Source organism: Onychomys torridus, chromosome 2 (assembly GCF_903995425.1).
Source record: "Onychomys torridus chromosome 2, mOncTor1.1, whole genome shotgun sequence".
In the NCBI taxonomy this organism is placed as follows: domain Eukaryota; kingdom Metazoa; phylum Chordata; class Mammalia; order Rodentia; family Cricetidae; genus Onychomys; species Onychomys torridus.
In genome coordinates, this window is record NC_050444.1 from 47,924,451 (window position 1) to 47,945,667 (window position 21,217).

Consider the following 21,217-nt stretch of genomic DNA (forward strand, 5'->3'; position numbering starts at 1 on the left):
TTATTCTTCCTCAGGAGCCTGAATAATTTTAATATCCCTGTTTTCTCTGATATTCTTTGTGATTGGTATATTCCCCTCATTCCTAAAAAAGCAAAAACTTCAGCTTTATGCTTTTGCTTAAAATTAAATGTTGTTTTTTTTTATCCTTTTGGCAACTAAGAATTCTGTGGATAATAATTAAGTGTAATCATGGAGTAAAAGCAAAGAAAACATGGCCAGATAGCTGTAGATTCTGGCATAGTAGGGCTCTGAATGAAATATATTTGAATTGGTTTTTAGTAACTCTATAATGCTTTTTGTTATAGCAAGAGAAACTTGAGTTTAAATTGTGATTTTTGGCGTTAGATAATTCTAACCAACCATCTCAAATTCTATAAAAATTCTAATTTCCTACAAAACTTTGGAGAATTCCAGGGATGTTATGATTCCTTATTATTTAGGGTTCTTGACTCAACCCTGTAAATTTATTTCTAAATTTCAAACTTGCCTTCTCTAACATAAGTATTCCCTTCTCTCTGGTTGCTTAGACCTGACATGGAAATTATCTCAAACCTTTCTCTTCATTTTACCCTGAACATTCACATAAGACACATGCAAGTTTAGCAGATGGTCCTAAAGCTTTAGAGCAGAAGATCTCACATCATAAGCAAAGAATCTGCTATGGAACACAGACCATCATGTTCCTAAGACTCTTCTTGCCTTGCTAGCATCTCTCATTTCCTGCTGAAGACAGCACATGTTCTCACTTTATTTCTTAAGATAGCGCTAGAACTTCAGTGTAGGTTCTGAGTATAAGAAAAGCTTGGCACAGTGTTCCATCACCCTAAAGCTACATTGTGTTTGACTTCAAAAGCAGTATTCTAAGCCCAGGCATGTAAAATACACCAAGTAAGCTTTTATGAGTGGAGTGAGTTAATGACATTAATTTAAAGTTATATAATTTAGATTAGATTAGCATCTTGTTTTCTTTTTTTCTTTTTTCTTTTTTTGAGACAGGGTTTCTCTGTGTAGCTTAGCACCTTTCCTGGATCTTGCTTGGTAGACCAGGCTGGCCTCAAACTCACAAAGATCCACCTGCCTCTGCCTCCAGAGTGCTGGGATTAAAGGCGTGTGCCACCATTGCCCGGCACATCCTGTTATCTTTGAAGTCTAAAAATAAAGTGAATTGTAAAAGTCATAGTATAAAGAATGGTGAAAATGAAAGTTATTTTTAAAAGAGATTATGGGAAACCAACACAATGGTTTTTATCCCTTCTCCTTCTCCCTCCTCTACCCTGTACTCTGTGTTCCAATCTTAGTTTAAACCTCACTGTTCTATTATTCTTTAACCTTTTACATCAGGGTGTTCTATCTCCCCTTCTTGAAATCCCTTCCCTGTGGTTTAGTGGTAATTTCCTAAGATGAATGGGCATTCCAAATGAAATACATATTTCTGAAGATTCAATACTAACATCTACAGATGAGTGAAAACATGAGACATTTTGTTTTCTGAGTCAGAGTTACTTTGCACAGAATGATTATTTCTACCTCCATCAATTTACCTACAACTTTCATAATTTCAGTTTTGTAGCAGCTGAATAATGTTCGAGTATGTAAGTATACCATGTTTTTAATATACATTCATTATTTGATAGACATCGAGGCTATTTCCATTTTCTGGTTGTTGTGAGTACACCAGCAAAGAACAGAGACAAGCAGGTATCTATTATGTGGTATTTTGATCACATTATGACAATAAAGTTAGCTTTGAATCAGAGGATAGAGCCACTAGCAGACCAAAATTAACCACAGAGATTTGTAGAACTGAGGGCAAATAGAGAGACAGGAAGTAGTAAGGTGGGGCATTAAATAGGATCTCAGTACTTTTGGATGGAGGAACAGAAAAGATAGGTCACTGGTTGCTCCTCTGATCATTCAGGTTCTTATTCCAATATCTGAATCCCAACTTTTTATTGATAAAGAGTAATTAGGCAATTCTTCAGAGATCACTAGAGTAGGAAAGTAGGATACGCAGTCTTTTGAGTAATATGCAGGAGTGATATAGCTAGGTCATATGGCAGATCTATTTCCAGCATTTTGAGGGTTATCCACACGGGTTTTTGTAGTACCTGCATCAATTGCCATTATCATCCTCAGTAAATAAATGTTCCTCTATCCCCACAATCAAAACAGCATTTATTATCATTTTTTTCAATTTTTTAACCCTAACAAGTCTGACTAGAGTAGCTAAAAATTTTGAAAAAGATATAGGAAAGCCTACTACTTTAGAAGATTCCTAAAAAGTATGCAAGTTCTTTATATATATAAGTGGGTATATATAATGTATATATGTAAAACAATTTATTATTTTGAAATTGTAATATAATTACACCATGTCATGTCCCCTTTTTCTTCCCTCTGCTCCTCCCATGAACCCCATTACTCACTCTCAAATTCATTGTCTCCTTTTTATTTTTTCTACACATGTGCACACATGGACATATATATGATATACTATACACATGTATTATATATTACATATATATTGTGTATCCTATAATCCTATAATCCTATAACAAGGCAAAAATGCCCCTTCTAGGTACCAGTGACTAACAAATAAGGCCAGGTGCCAGGAATGGGTGACTTGTTTGTGCATCATTTCTTAGTAAAGCCTTATAGCTTCACAAACATTCCAGGCTATTGTCATTACTCTGTTATCCTACAGAACTTGACAGTAAGACCCTATTGTTGAAGATATTTGAATCATAGAACAAGGGTAAATTAAACTCGTAGGGACATGAAAACTTCATCACTACTGGCTTTTATAGTTCTAGAAAGTACTATGCATGGTAACAAAGAACAAAAGTAATCATCATTGTATCTCAGAGGGTTCACAATTGGGTACAATAATGACTGACTGTTGATGCATTTATTGCATGTATATATTATATATAGTTATTGCACATTTGTATATAGTTTTTCTTGTATTAGTTATAACTTTTTATTAGACGAAAAAAGGGGAAATGGTGTTATTTTATTTGAGGTTTAATAAATAAAGCTTGCCTGGATATCAGAGAAAATAGCAAGCCATTTTAAGTAAACAAAGAAGTCAGGCAACAGTAGCACATGCATGCCCTTAATCCTATCACTTGGCAGGAAGGGATCTGTCTGGATCTCTGTGTGTTCAAGCCCACACTGGAAACAGAGTCAGGTGTAGTGGCACACACCTTAAATTCCAAAACTAGTTCACTGTGGAGGTCTGGAGGTCTGTATAGAAAGACAGGACGTGACAGAGCTGGGTTGGAAGAGGAAATGATATAGCTGAACAGAGAGAGGAAATCACATGGCAGAATAGCAAGGCATACAGGCATAGGTAAACAGGAAGTTGCAGTGTTTGGAAGCTGCAGAGTTGGTGAGGTAAGGTTGGTTGGTGGCTTTCCCAATTTCCCCGATCTCTCTAAAGCTTTCATCCCTATATCTGGCTCCATGTTTTTTATTTAATAAGACCATTTGGAGATTCATCTATAACTGACCTAGCAGGACATGTTCAGTGGTGATGAATATCAAGGGAGTAACCAGTTGCTTCCCAATTAGATTTAGCCCTGCTCCACAAGATTAAACCCATACCAGATACCATTTTTGACCCAAAAAGCTATGACTAGGCAGGTTATAGGCCCTAGAAGAGGATCCATTTCTATTTTTCAGCCAAATGGACATAGTTTTAAACTGACTCCCAATGACTTAGTCATCACCATAGATAAATACATTTCTGAATTCCCATCTGAGAACTTTCTGTTTACAAATAGGTGGTTATTGATACAGAGACTCACAATTTGCCAAAGGTAAAGAGATTAAGAATCCACAGGGGGTCAGCACTTAGTGGAATATATGTATACAACACTGTCCTTCCAAGACTCAGAGATCATTTTGAAAGACAGGGCAGGAAGAATACAAGATCCAGAGATGGTAGATGATTACAAAGAAGAAGTACCTTGTGGATGTAGTAGGGCACATGCACGTATGCCCTCACAGTGGCTGTGACAGCTTACAAAACTCCTGTGCAAGCCCAAGCAAACCAAATCTCAGGATGGAGAAGGAAGTTTGACAAACATTTCCATCCCTGGCCATAGAGCTATTGATATTTGTTAGCTTCTAGGATAAGGAGAATATGATCAAAGCCCACTGCATGAAACACTCAAAGAACTAATACAATTAAATAACAAATAAATGAAACCAAAACAAAGAAGGAAATGATTGAAAGAAACTAAAAATCCTAAATGATTATTCATTTTATAAGTAGTTAGAAAATCCACATGACAAATATACAGCTTTAAGTAAATATGGCTTTAAGGAAAAGTAGAGAGTATTTTTTTTATCAGCTTCTACTTATTCAAAAAACTGCCAATATAAATACTCACTCACATTGCTTTCCATAGGAGGGTCTGATGACTATGAAGTGTGTTTTTGTCTCTTTATAATGGTAGCTTCAGGGAAGCCACAGGCTTCTGTAAAAATTTAAGACCAATTTGAAAGTAATAAAATAAATTTTTGAACATTTTGTTGACTAGACCTTTGTTTCCCTTGACATGTACTATAAAACATAGATGTTAAGGAAATTATAACTGCCTATTAAAATAATAAAATATCATTTGAATACACAATAAGTAAACAAAATGAGATAGTACAATAGGTAGTCCTTCATAGCCACTGACTTTTTCTCTGCATATTTTTGGCATAAATAAAATATATCAGCTGGGTGTTTGTGGCACACACCTTTAATTCCAGTATTAGGGAGGCAGAGGCAGGCAGATCTCTGTGAGTTCGAGGCCAGCCTGGTCTACAGAGCTAGGGCAGGACAGGCTCCAAAGCTACAGAGAAACCATGTTCTCGAAAAACCAAATAAACAAACAAACAACAAACAAATAAATAAACCAGTAATTTCTTCAGGAGTCAAAACATAAATATAATCTTAGTTGTCTGCTAAATATTCTAGGTTCCATTTTACTTTGTATTTCAAGCATTGTTCCTCAGCTACTCTAAATTCACTTTCTGTGTGTTACTAAGATCTTTTTGCAATATGTGGGGTATAACGGAAGAACGTGTTATATGTTATTTGTCCAGTCGCTTCTCCTTGTTATACCTTCTGGATCTGTCTGTGTCTCCACCTACTTTTACAACAGAAATTGTGTCCTGATTTATGAAGGACACACAGTATCAATCATGGGACAGCAGAGCCCTCCCCCACACATAGTCCTTCCCAGGTTTCCAAGCACTCCTGAAATTGCTATCTTCATAAGAAACCCTGGTTTTTCTTAACTGAAAACGAAGTGTGCCTCATGGCAATGTACTTAGATATTCAACACAAGCATTGTAAGTGCATATTATCCATCAGACCGCAGAACAGAAATGTACAGCACACACACACACACACACACACACACACACACACACACAGACACAGAGAGAGAGAGAGAGAGAGAGAGAGAGAGAGAGAGAGAGAGAGAGAGAAAACTTTTGAATAACCTCTTAATGAAACCATTACAAAGCCATGAAAAGTGAAGCAGGGTTTTACAATGGAAACAGGGGTGTGGCGAGGAAAAACAAAACCCTGACAGCTCTGAACATTCAAATATATTGGGAAGTAGATTTGAGGCAATTGTTTTCATAGCATCCTTTGAATTTGGCAAATATTAGGTAAATTTTGCATATGGGCTAACCAGGATGGATTTATATTTGCCTCCCTGTTAGCCTTTCAAGCCATAGATCACAGTTTTCAAAGGATGTGTCACCGCTGTCGGCTTCATCTCTTATGTTGTACTGAAGGGTAGAAGCAATCATGATGCTTTCCGACTCATGTCAGTTTCACCAGCAGGGCGATATTGTCAGAGAATGCAGAGCCACGTGGACGACGGAGCCATGGAGACTGAAACGTTCAATAGCTTAGATAGTATGTTGTTAAAATGTAAAGGTATGTGAATCACTTTAATAATTGTTACATTTGAAGCCCCAAAGGAACACCTACATAGAAGATTTAAAAGAAGTTGTAAAGAAACTAGAGTAAACAGAGAAAAATGTCAAAATATTACTAAAAGAAGTGTAGAAAGATTTATATTTCACATAAAATATCCTTCCTAGTCATAGTATTGCCATTCCCTTTTAAGTTTAATCAAACAAAATTTTGACGTATTAGTGTCATGTTTTCATATATGTATCTAGTGGATAATGATCAAATCAGGTCACTTACATTCCCATTTGAAACATTTAAAAATATTACTTTGGCTGGGCGGTGGTGTGGCATACCTGTAATCCCAGCACTCGGGAGGCAGAGGCATGTGGATCTCTGCGAGTTCGAGGCCAGCCTGGGCTACCGAGTGAGTTCCAGGACAGTCTCCAAAGCTACACAGAGAAGCCCTGTCTCGAAAAACCAAATATATATATATATATATATATATATATATATATATATATAAAACTTTGATTAGCACTTAATACACATTTATCCAACCCAGTGTGGTATCTCAATGCAAACATATAACATGTACATCAGAGCATGCAATGAGTTTTTATTTACATTGGGGAAAGCATTGTGATCGCCCTTCTCCATGGTTAATAGAAGTTCCTGTCTGCATTAACTTTGTCCTCAATAACTTGAAGACTGAACTTTCATTCAGACTATGCTGAGTCTTTCAGGAATATAGGTTTTACATTTGTTTTTTGTTTTTTTAAAGCCTTATATAAAGATGAATTAAAATTGAAAAAAAACCTGTAAAAACTAAATTACTTTATATGAAGTGAAATAAACAGAATAAGGCATGTACTGCATGATCTCTCTCATACATGTTTTTTCAAAAGTGGATCTGAATGTAAAATAGTTATCCCTACAGTTTAAAACATGTAAGAAAGAAGGACATTGGAGGGAAGTTGGGCAATAGGAATAGATACAGTGTTTGGTAGAAATGCCAAGCCTAGTGTCTATAGCATGGTGTGGAGATTAGAGTTCATTGTAGCTTATCACATTTATTCTCCAAATGCAAAGTCATCATAAGAAGAGAGAAATTCATTATGCTGATTTGACCAATAGATGGCTATGTTTCTGTGTCTGTATATTGAAAAAAAAAGTGAACTAACATCGGCATTTAATGTTTTTGTGTTTTTATGATTACAGCATCATTCTGTCACTTTTTCTTTCTGCTTCTTTCCTACATTTTCTATCCTTAAACTCTTCTGTGCATTCCTCTTTGCCCTTTTAAAAATTGATAGCCTCTTATTTAATTAATTGTTGTTACGTGCATATTTAGAAAAGCAGCCATTAGTTTTTGTGTATTTTTAATGTCTTCCTTTCTCATGAAAAGCCTTGTTCCGTCTACCAATGTTTTATTTAGAGATGTATTTTATCTAATATGTGAAAAATACTTTCAAAACCGCTTATCTATACTCAATGGGAGTGGAATAAATCTACTTCTCTTTATGTAGTTAACCCTACCTTATTCTCTTCAGATTTTGTATTGCCCAAATACTATTTTTTCAAAATAATTTAGACTAGATATACTTTCTTTGCAGCCCTCAATCATATCTTCCCTCTGTAATACATTACAAAAGTGGCTATTCCCCTTTACCTTAGTGACACATTCTGTTCATTTTCTTATTTGTATTCTGTATAGCTCTACATTGTATTTTAGAGTTTTGGAAAATTTGTCCAATGGTTGGAGACCATACAGAAAAGTCTTGTTTCCACACATTTCACCACACAATCAGAATATTATTTATAGCCAGTTATCCCATGTATCTATGCCAGGTAACCATGGATCTGCTTCTTCATGTTTCGGTTTTGCCTTTTTTCTGAATTTGATACTTGATATCAGACAGTACCTAGACATTTGGGAATTCCCTGTTTTACTTGCAGAAATGGATTTGGGATTTATACATGGAGTCCTGTGTAGACAGCTCTGTGGCCAAGCAAGCACAAAGCCCTTGATTCATTTCTCAGTTTTGAAAAGAAAATAGAAATGTGTATTATAGTCACAAAATCAACAGCTCTTTTTATAGTTGAATAGTATGCTATTGATATTCTAGTTTGTTCTTCAGTTTGGCAGTTAAATACAGCATTTGTTTGTTTGTTTATTGAAAACAAAGGTGCACTGTATGGGTCAAACTGGATTTGAACTTTCCACTCTGCCCTCAGACATTTTCTCTTGCCTCAGACTCTTGAAAGCAAGAGTTACAGGCACGTGTTACTGCACCTAACCACATTTTCATTATTTCCAAATTTTTATGAATAAATGTTAAGTTGCTATAAATATTTACACACATTTCTAGTAAAATGAGTATTCTTTTCACTAGGGTAAATGCATGGAAATGGAATTATTGGGTCATGTAATGAGGGTATATAAATTATTTCTAATTATAACAATTTCATTTGTAGTCTTAGAAAGTTTGCAGCACTTAAAAAGTAATGTCCAGGTAGTGGGAACTGTTGCACAAATCCTAATTGGTCTTCTTAATAAAAACCTGGAGCCAGATATTGGGGACAATGCTAAAAGATCAGAGGAAACAAATCAGTTAACTGGTTCTTACCTCTACGAAATCCTCAGTTGAAATGGAAAGATTCTCCACAAATCCTGAGACTGAATGCCCCTGAGTCCTGTCTTCAACTGCCTTATAGTCCTTTCTCTGCCTATCCATATCACTTACTATCTCAGCCTTCCTAGTGATGGGAATAAAAGCATGTGACTTCCAAGTACTGGGATTAAAGGCATGAGCCATCACCACCTGACTCTGTTTCTCTTTTAGTCTGGATTAATATCCTGTAGTCCAGGGTGGCCTTGAACTCACAGAGATCTGTCTGCCTCTGCCTCCTGAGTGCTAGGATTAAAAAGGTATATGCCACCACTGCCCAGCCTCTATGGCTAATGGCTATGACTTATTTCCTCTGTGGATGGCTTTGCCCTCTGATCTTCAGACAAGCTTTATTTGTTAGAGCATATACAAAATACTATAAGAAACTGTTTTCCAAATTTTGACCATGTTTTAGTGGAGAGCAGCAGTTCAACCTGTGGAACATGACCCATTTGGGGGGGTCAAAGAACACTTTCACAGGGATCACCAAAGACCATTGAAAAACAGATATTTACATTATGATTCATAACAGTATCGAAATTACAGTTATGAAGTCTCAATGAAATGGTTGGGGATCACCACAAGATGAGGGTCGCAGTGTTAGGAAGGTTGAGAACCACTGATGTAGAAGTTATGATACCTTCATGATGATGTGTTGTTCTATTCTCTGCTTCTCAGCTGCTAATGTTTCACTTACAGTGAGTTCACTGGACTGTCACTATAGCTCCAGCGTCTGTATTTGCCTATACAAGAAAAGGAAGTACCCTTTTCTATTGCGCTGTCCCAGTTTGAATTTCAATAAAAATGAATGAAAGCCTTCATGATTATAGATAATTACTAATATTCCATAGTGCCATATTTTCATTTCAGTATTTGTATAATAGTATTTCCAGGTACTTGTTAGCCAGATATAAGTACAAGGTAAAATTCTGACATTTTATGCACTTTTAAATTGAGTAATTCATATTCTATTGTGATAGGAGTTCTTTATCAATTCTTTTAACAGAGACATGTTCTATAAATCTTCAGCTTATGTTTTTTTAAATATTAAAATAAAATTTTTAAATACTATGAATATTTGGAAGCATTTAAAAATATTACATTTTATATTTGAGGCCAATTCCTTTATAATATCAGAGTATCAGAGTATATACATCAAATCAAAATTTTAAAACTCCCCAATTTCACCATGTATCATTGCTAGAAAAGGTATAACTTCTTAGGCTGACTTTCTCATAAACTATGTAAATCTACTAATCCTTGTTTTAAGTCAGAGATTTAAGATTTAACTTTTTAAAACTCATAGAAACACTGAGATTATGTGCTCCTTCTAGGTGTTTAGAAGTTAGCCTGTACAGCTCACTGGGGAGCTGAATTATATAGCCTTGGAGCAACAGCCTTATGGGGCAGAGCTGTGCCAGACTGTAGCTATTAGCCACATGCTACTGTTAAGTAGTAAAACATGATTAGTGGGACTGAAATTCAAGTGAAATGTGATTGGTAGGACTGAACAAGTTAATTTCAAAAATTATACTTTATTTTCATAGTCAAAGCATTTTGAATATGTGTAGGCAAATTGTGTTTATTAATCTACTTATTTATTATGATTTTAAGTTTCCCCAGATTTATCAAGAATATACAAAAGAAGGAAGAAAGGAAGGAAGGAAGGAAGGAAGGAAGGAAGGAAGGAAGGAAGGAAGGAAGGAAGAAAGGAAGGAAGGAAGGGAGAGAAGGAGGGAGGGAGGGAGGGAGGGAGAGAGGGAGGGAGAGAGGGAGGGAGAGAGGGAGGGAGGGAGGGACGGAGAAGAAAGAAAGAAAGACAGAGAGAGAAAGAAAGAAAGAAAGAAAGAAAGAAAGAAAGAAAGAAAGAAAGAAAGAAAGAAAGAAGAAAGAAAGAAAGAAAGAAAAAGTTAGATGGCTCAGAAGTAAAAGCACTTACTTCTCAAGCCTTATACTTGATTCTGATCCCAAGACTCCCCCCCACCAACAAACAAACAAAAAAAAAACAACCAAACAAAACAACCCCAGTGAGATAGCATAGATTTTGAATCCTAGTACTCTCATACAAGATTGGAAGATACAGGCCAGCTATCCTGGAATTAGAAGCACACTGCAGCAACCATCCTGCCTCAACAAGAAGGAATGGACAAACTCCTGAAGGATGTTCTTTGGCCTCTATATGCTAAACAAGGGTGCAAGGGCATATATGTGTGCATGCATGCATGCATTAACACACACACACACTCAAGTACACACGTACTAAATTATGAAAAGTTATATCTTAATTGAGATGTGCTATAAGTACACACTAGATTTCAAAGAGTTAGTGTCAAGAATTTTTAAACTCTCTGAAAATATTTAACATGAACTTAATGCTACTGTTAAAAAACTATTTGATTATAGAGGATGAAATAAATCATAATATTAAAATATAGTTCACCTGCCTCATTTTATAATTTTAATGTAGTCATAAGAAATATTCAAATTCTATTACCATTTCCAAGTCTCAAAATCTACTCATGTATCCAGGCTTGTTTCCATGTAGAAGGAACAAGTCTCAGTATCTTCTACTCTATGAGTGAACAGTTATTAACCTGACACAGGAGCTGCCCAGAAAAGGCCTGGGAGAATAAGAGTTAGCAAGGATCAGAATGTGGATTCCAGGAAGCTTGTTGGAGGATAGCCTTTCCTGGTACCATGAGGATAGTGTAAGTCTGGATTTGAATAATGAAAGTGCTATAGTCCCGGGCTTACATTTTTCTGGGAGAAAAGATTGGAATGCTCATTCTCCCCACTCTTATGAGTAAGTTTAATATCCTCTTAGACTTTCTTGGCTTTTGTTTCTTTACTTTTAAAATGTTTTCTATTTCTAATCAGCACATAAAATAAAACACATTTAATTGATAGTATTTTATTTTTATGTTAGTATAATTTTTGTTGTGTTCAAAGTAGTTTAAGCATGTGTATTGCCTCAAACATTTATCATTTCCTTGTGAATAAACATTCAGAATTCTATCTTTCAGGTTTTCTTTAAATATTATTATCATTTTATCATTGCATAAGCTTAATACTTATTCAAAAAAAACCCAGCACATTACACCAGACTTAACTTATTTTTCAATCCTGAGAAATGAACAGTAAAAACTACTTATCTCTGTACTGATTACTTTTCCTCTTCTTTTAATTGAACTTATTAAGGTGTAAATGACTTCTTGATATAACTGTCACTTAGTCAATACTATTAAACACATTTTCAATTGAGAGCTACTAGAGAACAAAATAGGAAAAAAAAAAAAACTGAGTTGAGCTTAAAATTCCACTGCAAAGGCAGAAGCACAAGGATCTTTGTGAGTTCGAGGCCAGCCTAGGCTACCAAGTGAGTTCCAGGAAAGGTGAAAAGCTACACAGACAAATCTTGTCTCGGGGGAAAAAAAAATACACTGCAAATTACATCTACCAGAGACATTTCAGGAACCTTTTAGAACGTAACAAAACATCTTCTAAAAGTAGTGTTTATGCTTTCTTTCTAGGAACAAATATACTTAAAGACTTTAAAAATGTAAAGATATCACATATCATTTAATGCCAGTACATTACTTTCCCATAATAATTACTTCATGTTATAATTTTGAAATAGTATTAAGTCTAAATTTGCAAAACATCTTCTAAGATCAGATAATCTAAATTCATTATATTTTGAATGAGTTTTAGCTTATGATTTTCCAGAACAACATGCAATATCTCCAATTTCAAACCAAATCCATTTTTCACACCAAGCTGACCAGAAAAGGTGAACATATACTTACACTGTAGAGACCAGCATGGGAAGCAGAGACGGATGTTGAACTACTCCACTGTGTTATCAGATGCTTGAGTTGTCACATTCTAAATCTGTTGAAAAGTAAATAATTATGGAGATTAGTTAAATGGCTTGAATGTGCTACATGGACATAGCCAAAAAATGGTAAGCGATCAGTTACCTCACCTTATAAACATACACCTTTTCATACATTAATATTCTTTCACCTACTCATTGTTTTCTTTTTAGTTCTTAGGCAAATGCTATCAAAACACATACAAAATACCAAGAGTGACTGGTAATTATATAAGTTTTAAAGAATGCATATCTATAAGTATAAGAGATTGAGTAAATCTTGATAGTCAAATGCATACATTTCACAAAATACACTTTTATTATGTCCATTAATAATAGTATAAATTGTGTCCACAGGAAAATTATAAAATAAAATAAAGTTACTAAATTGTCTATATGTTTTCATTGTATGGATGGTTAGTAAATAAAGGTCAAATTTCTAGATGACTTGCATAAACATCTTTCATTTTCAAGCTAATATTTGTCAGCCAACCTACATGGTTCATATAAATAAAGGGAACTGTTTTCACATTTTTTTGAATTAGTCACTTTATTGTGAATAAGACTACAATTAATTAAAAGATGGGACGTTGACTCCCTTGAATTCAATCACACTAGACAGCAACAAATATCTTCTTAAAATTTAAAGAAGTTTGTCAGTGTAGCTACAAGGAGCTTCAAATGTAATTCTGCTTCAAGATTCCTCTCTTGTGTTTGGGGCATACAGGGGAACCCATGGCTGATGTATAAAATTAAAACACATAATAATAATAATAATAATAATAATAATAATAATAATAATAATAAAAATAAAATAGAAATAAAAATATGGAATAAAAGGCTTTGAATTAAAAAAAAAAGATTCCTCTCTTGCCACAGCTTTGGGGTTACTGGTATGTGCCACCAATTCATCAGAACAAACATCTTCATCTTATAGAATACAAATTAAATCAGGAAACAATTCAGATTTTGCCTTAAGATAATACCTCCTTAAACTGCACTGCACAGATTTATGTCATATCTAAAATATGTTTTTTTATAGAATCAATAAGTTGTTTATCCTTAGAGGCCACAAATGCTATTTTTAGATGCCTTGCACACTTATACACACATACACACATATACACACATACATAATACATTACATGCATACACACATTTCACACACATACATATACACATATAGATATGCACACATTCATACACATACATATACACGTTTTACACACAAACATACATAACATGTTCCAATGTCATATTTAACAAAACCTTAAACTTGGCACCCCAGATGTTAGTGCATTTAAAGCAAAAAATTGTTTCTTATCTTAGTGAGGAGTTATACAAGGTCTTCGGCATAAAGATAAAGATAGCTTAAATTTCTGTCAGATTTAGTGCTCACTCTCTGAAGGTATACCCTTTAATCTTGGTTCAAACACATTTTGTTTGTTTGTTTGTTTTTTGGAGCTGAGGACCGAACCCAGGGCCTTGTGCTTGCTAGGCAAGCGCTCTATCACTGAGCTAAATCCCCAAACCCAATTCAAACACATTTTATGAAAATACACATATGAGGGAATGTTCTGTCTGATTATAAAAATGAAATCTCACTTAAATGTTCTTTTTTTCAAATATACCAGAGAATGGAGATGTGTTGCTTCATAATTCGCAACATTTATTCAGGGTGTTGTGGGCGCCACATTCTAAGAAGCTGTTGTAGGTAAGTTTTGTCTTCTCCAATTTTCACCGTCATGATAATTCAATTCTCTCATGTGCTTAGGAATTGGGAAGTCTTGAAGCTCACAGACAAATGCAGACCTGACATCACAAAGCCTTGTCTGTTAACTGTAGACTTCAATTGCACATGTCTCCCTGGGAATCATTTTAAAGATTATTCTGCTTAGGTATCTACTTGCAGTATTGTTAATGCCTCAAATTACAAAAGAATAATGAAAGTGCTGTAGTAGTTAGAATTTTTTCCGTAGAAGTGTGTCACCTTGTGTTTCTGGCTGCTGAAAAGGTAAAAGCACAAAACAATATTTTATTTTCATAAAGCATGCAATGTGATGCTTGTAACTCTTGACATAAAGGTTACTAATACAGAGGAGGGTTCGGTCTGGGAATGCTAGTCTCATGGAGCAAGTCCTGTTTGAACTTAAAGGATCGGATCTCACATTTTAGAACCTCTAAGTTGAAAAGTAGACACTATCAAAGACCACAGGTCAGAAACAAATAATGCATATTCAAACACAAGAAAAAAAAGTCACTGTATCTGTACCTTATGCAGTGATGGGAAGTGGAGATAGATGGCCAGGTTGCATCATATCATGGAGCCTCAAAGTTCATTCTAAGGAGCTCAGATTTTTCTCAAAGCACTATGGGATAGAGGGAGGTGGACTAGGGGACTAACATGACTTTATTAAAATGGAAACTATGGCCAGACAAAAGTCCGTTGTAATCATTGAATGGAGGCAGTTAAATTATCAATATTTCTATCAGAAATTTGTGAGATAATGTAAATTTGGTTAATTTTATCATTTCCTCTAATCTTTAATTTTTTTTTCATTTTGTGTGTATGGATATTTTGCCTGCAAGCATATCTGTGAACTTATTGTGTGTCTGTTGCCTATTGAGGCTAAAAGTGTTTAGATTCTAGGTTCAGATTCCCTGGAACTGGAGTTACAGGGGTTTCTGAGCAACTGTATGGAAGCTGATAATTAAATATGAGTCATTGGAAGATCAGCCAGTACTATTAACCACTGAGCCATCTTTCCAGAATCAATTTTCTTATTTCCTCAATGAAAATATATTTTTAGATTTATTTAGTGTGTGTGTGTGTGTGTGTGTGTGTGTGTGCACGCACACACATTCATATGTGTACTTGTGAGTGCACATGTACCACAGAATGTATGTGAAGGTCTAAGAACAATTCATGTGACTTGGTGCTTTGCTTCCACTATGTGTTTTCTGGGCCTCAAAGTCAGGTCATTGGGTTTGTGGAAAAGCCCTTTTACCCTCCAGGACACCTCATGGGTCAAAATATTGATGCATTAAAATACATTACTTCTTTTCTATATATAAAAGTTTGAATAATAGAAAGTCAATATTTACACAGGACTCTAAAGCACATTTGAGTAAAATTTCCCAATGGACAAAAATACCTATTTGTTTTACATTTTTTCAATTGATGTTCACTTAGTTGATCAAAGAGACAGAAAACAATTAATCATAGCACTACATTATATATAAATCAAAAGAATAGGAAAGGAAATATTACATTGAAAAAAACTTTAGAGGACATTAAGAGATGTTCTTTGGTATATTCAAGACTCTATTCTTTTAATAGAATCATGCCCTGTGATTTAAATCACTAGATGTGATTAAAGGACAATGACTTTTGAACAAATAGTGACAATTACTTTATGCCATCTATGGTAATAAATGAAATTTGCTTCCAGAAGAGGTCACAGAGTCAATCCCTGTGGCCGTACTTCAAATAGAATTTTATGGCTTCACAATTACTCAACTGGGTCTTTAAGCCCACATTAATTCAACATCCATTCTTCTAAATGCCTTCCATGTAACCGAGGGTAGCTGGGTGCTATGAATATCAGGGTTGCTAACACATTCTCCTTGCCCTTGAAAGATTCATATCTAGGGAAAGAGGGAGAGGAAGAATAATGAAGAACTTTGTACAAAATGTTTGTCTGGGGACACAAATGGAGCAGTGCTCCATTTTCCCTGGCAGGGACTTAATAGAAAATACACTGTGCCTGGTGAATGTTGAATGGTGACCCACAGTGCAGCATGCCCAGAGACAAGAAGGGAGAATAATACAGTATGGGACTAAAATATCATCTGATGCTAGAGGAGCAGAGACATAGAAAGTACAACAGAAGACACTCAAGAGGCAGAAAAGTGAACAAGGGCCCCGCTACTAGAGAGCTTGAACCTACTAACACTAACACCAGTAAGTAATTAAACAATATCTATAATATACAGGCAGTTTTAAGGTGTGTGTGTGTGTGTGTGTATAAGAGAGAGAGAGAAAGAGAGAGAGAGAGAGAGAGAGAGAGAGAGAGAGAGAGAGAAGTAGGCGAAAACAGAGTCTATGGTTTTTATTCTTTCACAGTCCTGTAAACAATTCTGTGCATCAATGTTATTCCCATATAAAGAACATTACATGTTCAGACACTAAGTAGCTTTAAAAGGTGTCTTAGTTAGAGTTTCTATTGCTATGAGGAGACATGATGACAACAGCCACTCTTATAAAGGAAAACATTTAATTGGAGCTGGCTTACAGGGTTAGAGGTTTGTCCATTATTGTCATGGCATGAAGACCAGTGGTGTGCAGGCAGACATGGTGCTAGAAAAGGAGTCAAGAGTTCTAAATTAGATTGTCAGGCATCAAAAAGAGAAAGTGCCACTGGGTTTGGCTTAGGCATTTGAAACTCCAAAACCCACTCCAGTGACACACTTCCTCCATCATGGCCACACCTCCTAATGGCACTCCCTAAGCATTCCAACATAATTTATAGGGGACATTCTTATTCAAATCACCACACCAAGTTCAGCAAAATAAGCAGCATAGCTATACTGTAGTCCAGTAAGTTTATTCCAGAGCCCCACTCTTTACCTGTGGGTCTGCCTCATCATCAACATGTGATGCCCTAAAGCACTGGTTCTCAAGCTGTGAGTTGTCCCCCAGTGGGATCAAATGGCCCTTTCACAGGGGCACCTAAAACTATCAGCAAACAGACATTTACATTACAATTCATAACAGTAGCAAAATTATAGTTAGGAAGCAACAAAAATAATTTTATGGTTGGGGTTACAATAATATGAGGAATTGTGTTAAAGGGCTGTAGTATTAGGAAGGTTGTGAACCACTGTCTTAAAGGGTTCCTTCTGTATAATGAACATGGAAAAAGAAACAAACAAAAACATCCTCATAATAGATAAATGTTGGTCTTCCCTTTCTACTTAAGCATATATGGCTAAGAATACTGGACCTAATAGCACAAAAGCAGGTGATGAGGAAGGAGTGTGCATGTTTCTTCACCATTATACTTTGAAACATATTTTGAGCTGCATATTCTAAAGATCATCTCAGTTAGTCCACTTCTTGATGACAAGTTATAGAAGGTATGGTCATTGGAGGAGTTTCTGAATTCTGATAGCTTCTAAAATAATTTTTGTTACTTAGAATTGGAACCTCTCAAGAGGGGGACTTTCTTTTCCCTTCCCCCATTGTCTAGTTGACTTGGTTGATCCATTTAAGCCTTATAAACAAGTTAAGGGCCCCCCAAAGTCTCTCAGAGCACACCTAGCTTTCCCTACAAGGAAAAAGGGACATGTAACATGTAAAAGCAGACCTATTAGAATTTATTTTCTCAGTAGAGACTCTTAAACCAGAAGGGCCTAGGCTGATGCCCTGCAAACTCTAAGAGACCCCAGTTATTAGCCTAGATTAGTATACCAAGCAAAACTTTTGAATACCATAGATGGACAAAACAAAATATTGAATGAGAAAGTCAAATTGAAACAATGTCTATCCAGAAATTCAAGAAAATTGAACACACAAGAAGAACTCAAACTCAAGAAGGTTAAATATACCCATGAAAAAAAGAAAGTAAATAATCTCATACAAACAAAAGCAAAATAAGTGAAACACACACACACACACACATACACACACACACACACACACATACACACACACTACCAACAATAACAGCAACAGAACAACAGGGACTAACAATCATTGGTCATTAATATCTCTCAATATCAATGTAATCAATCTCCCCAAAGAAGACACAGGTAAATAGAAAGGATTCTTAAACAATATCTATCCTTCTGCTGCATATAAGAAATACATCTCAACATCAAAGATAGACATTACCTCAGAGTAAAGACTTGGAAAAAGATTTTCCAAGCAAATGGTCCCAAGAAGCAGTCTGGGTGGCCATTCTAATATCTAACAAAATGTATTTCAAGCAAAAATTAACCAAAAGAGACAGAGAAAGACACTTCATACTTATCAAAGGAAAGATACACTGAGATAACATATCAATTCTTAACCTCTATTCCCAAAATTCCAGGGCATCCACATTTATAAAGGAAACTCTACTAAAGCTTAACTCACACTTAACTTGGAAAAAGATCTTCACCAAGGCCATAGAAGGTTGATTTCCAAAATATATAAAGAATTCAAGGAAGTAGACATCAATAAACCAAATAACCCAGTTAAAAATAAGGCACAAACCTTAACAGAGAATTAGCCATGGAAAAGTCTCAAGAAACACTTAACATGCCTTAGCAATCAAGGAAATGCAAATCAAAACGACTCTGAGATTCCATCTTGCACCTGTCAGAATGGAAAAGATCTGAAACACAAGTGACGGCTCATGTTAGACAGGATGTGGAGTTAAGGGGAACACTCCTCCACTGCTGGTGGGAGTGAAAACTTATAGTCACTTTGTAAATCAATATAGCTGTTTCAATCTACCACAAGACACAGCTATACTACTCTTGGGCATATACCCCAGGATGCTCAATCATACCGCAAGAACACTTGCTCAACTATGTTCATAGTAGCTTTATGTGTAATAGCCAGAACCAGGAAACAACCTAGATGTCCCTCAAACAAAGAATGGATAAAGAAAACATGGTGTATTTACACAATGGAGTATTACTCAGCTGGTGAGAACAGGGACATCACGAAATTTTCGGGGCAACTGCACAGAAATAGAAAAAGAAATCATCCTGAGTGAGGTAACTCATACCCCAAAACAAACATGGCATGTACTCACTCATAAGTGGATATTATCTGTAAAATAAAGGATAACCAAACTATAATCCCCAGACTCAGAGGATCCAGGTAACAAGGAAGGTTCAAAGGTGGACAACAGAATCTCCCTGGAAAGGGAAAATAGAAGAGCTTTTGTGAGTAGATTATATATGGGTTGGGATGAGAACATGAAGGATCAGTTTGAGAGAGGGAAAAGGGAAGATAGTATTGAAAGAGTCTACTAATCTACTGAAAAGAGAGGGGCATTTTGGAGTCATGTAAAAGCCTGGCAAAAGGGACTTACCTGGGAGTCTACAAAGATGATCCCAGCTAAGACTTCTAGCAATAGCAGATATAGCCTGAACTGGTGATCTCCTGTGACCAGGCAAGACTTCAAGAGGAGAGAATTGAAAACCAACCCAGCCACATAACCTTCAATCCACAGCCTGTCCTAACTATGGGATGTGCAGGGGTAAGGGTGGCCTAGAGACTGAGGTAGTGGCCAACCTGTGACTGGTCTAGCTTTGCAACCCATGCCAGAAAAGTAAGCACAACCCTGAGACTGCCTGGAGCACCAGGATCCAGAGGCTGCATGATCCAGAGACCTAGGATAGAACTAAACATGACTGGATGAAAAAAAGTCAAATATCCTGCTATACACATACGTTGTTGCCTAATCCAATTCTCATCAGAGACCTCATGCAGCAACTGATGAAAACAGATACAGACCCACAGCCAAACATTAGTCAGAGCTCAGAGTATCTCCCAAAAGAGAGGAGAAAGGATTGAAGGATCTAGAGGCATCATGGATACAACAAGAAAACCCACAAAATTGACTAACCTGGGCTCTTAGGGGCTCACAGAGACTGAACCCCCAACCAGGGAACCTGTATGCTGTGGATATCGCTCTGTGTAAATAAAGTTCTGATTGGCCAGTGGCCAGGCAGGAAGTATAGGCGGGACAAGAGAGAAGAGAATTCTGGGAAGTAGAAGGCTGGGGAGACACCACTTACCGCCGCCATGAAAAGCAACATGTAAAGACACTGGTAAGCCACAAGCCATGTGGCAAAGTATAGACTAACAGAAATGGGTTAATTTAAGATAGAAGAAGTAGATAACAAGCAGCCTGCCACGGCCATACAGCTTGTAAGCAATATAAGTTTTTGTGTGCTTTCTTGGTTGGGTCTGAGCGACTGTGGGACTGGTGGGTAAGAGAGATTTGTCCAGACTGGGCCAGGCAAGGAAATTCTAACTACAAATGGCGCCCAACGTGTTTGCAAGAGTTTCCACCTAAAACCTGAGAAAAAAGATTCTAAAACAGAGCTAAAAACAGCTTCCTAATTGTTTCTCTCAAGTTAGCGGCAGCCTGCCGGTTTGAGCTACTATGGCAGGTTCCTGGCGTGTGCGTCTGACCTGCAGTGTGGTGGGAATGAGGAGTCTACAAGCAGCACTTTACTCTGCTGCATGGTGGATTTAGCCTTTGCTAGTTAAAAAAAAAAAAAAGTTTCTGGGCTATGTACTGCTTTGATAGAACTGCTTCTAGACCCAGAGCTGTCGGTAAACTGTACCACCACCATGTTGGGAAGCTGAGGTGGGCGGAGCCAGCAGCCACAGTGGTGTTTCAGTCTTACAAAGATGGATATTACACAGAAAATCTGGTTTATGTTGTCTTTGGGATTTTTAACTGCAGAAAAAGATTTGATCGTAAAAGCTGTTGAGTTAAACAAGTATGTAAATTTTAAAGGTACCTTGACTTCAAAATTTGGATATAAGGATATGTTGCTTTGGAAAAGAGTCTCTGCTTTTGTTTCCACAGAAAGCCAGAGGCTGTGGATTTGTTCCAGATTAAGATACATCAGGTTTGATCAGCCAAGACCACCTGAAAGGTCTCCAATGACACCATGGCCCAGATGATCTGATATCTAGAATGGTTTCAAGCAACTGGCTCAGAGGTTCACCCTAAT

At 36.3% G+C, this 21,217-nt stretch overlaps 1 protein-coding gene across 3 annotated transcripts in view; it reads right to left on the bottom strand.

The window, feature by feature from the left end:
* Fut9 (fucosyltransferase 9) overlaps positions 1–21,217 on the bottom strand; it is a 221,891-nt gene that overhangs the window by 100,373 nt on the left and 100,301 nt on the right. For all 3 annotated transcript variants that reach the window (XM_036178959.1, XM_036178957.1, XM_036178958.1), the window contains exon 2: positions 12,402–12,486. The gene's annotated coding sequence lies outside the window, so the exon portion shown is untranslated. The remainder of the gene's footprint in view (positions 1–12,401; positions 12,487–21,217) is intronic.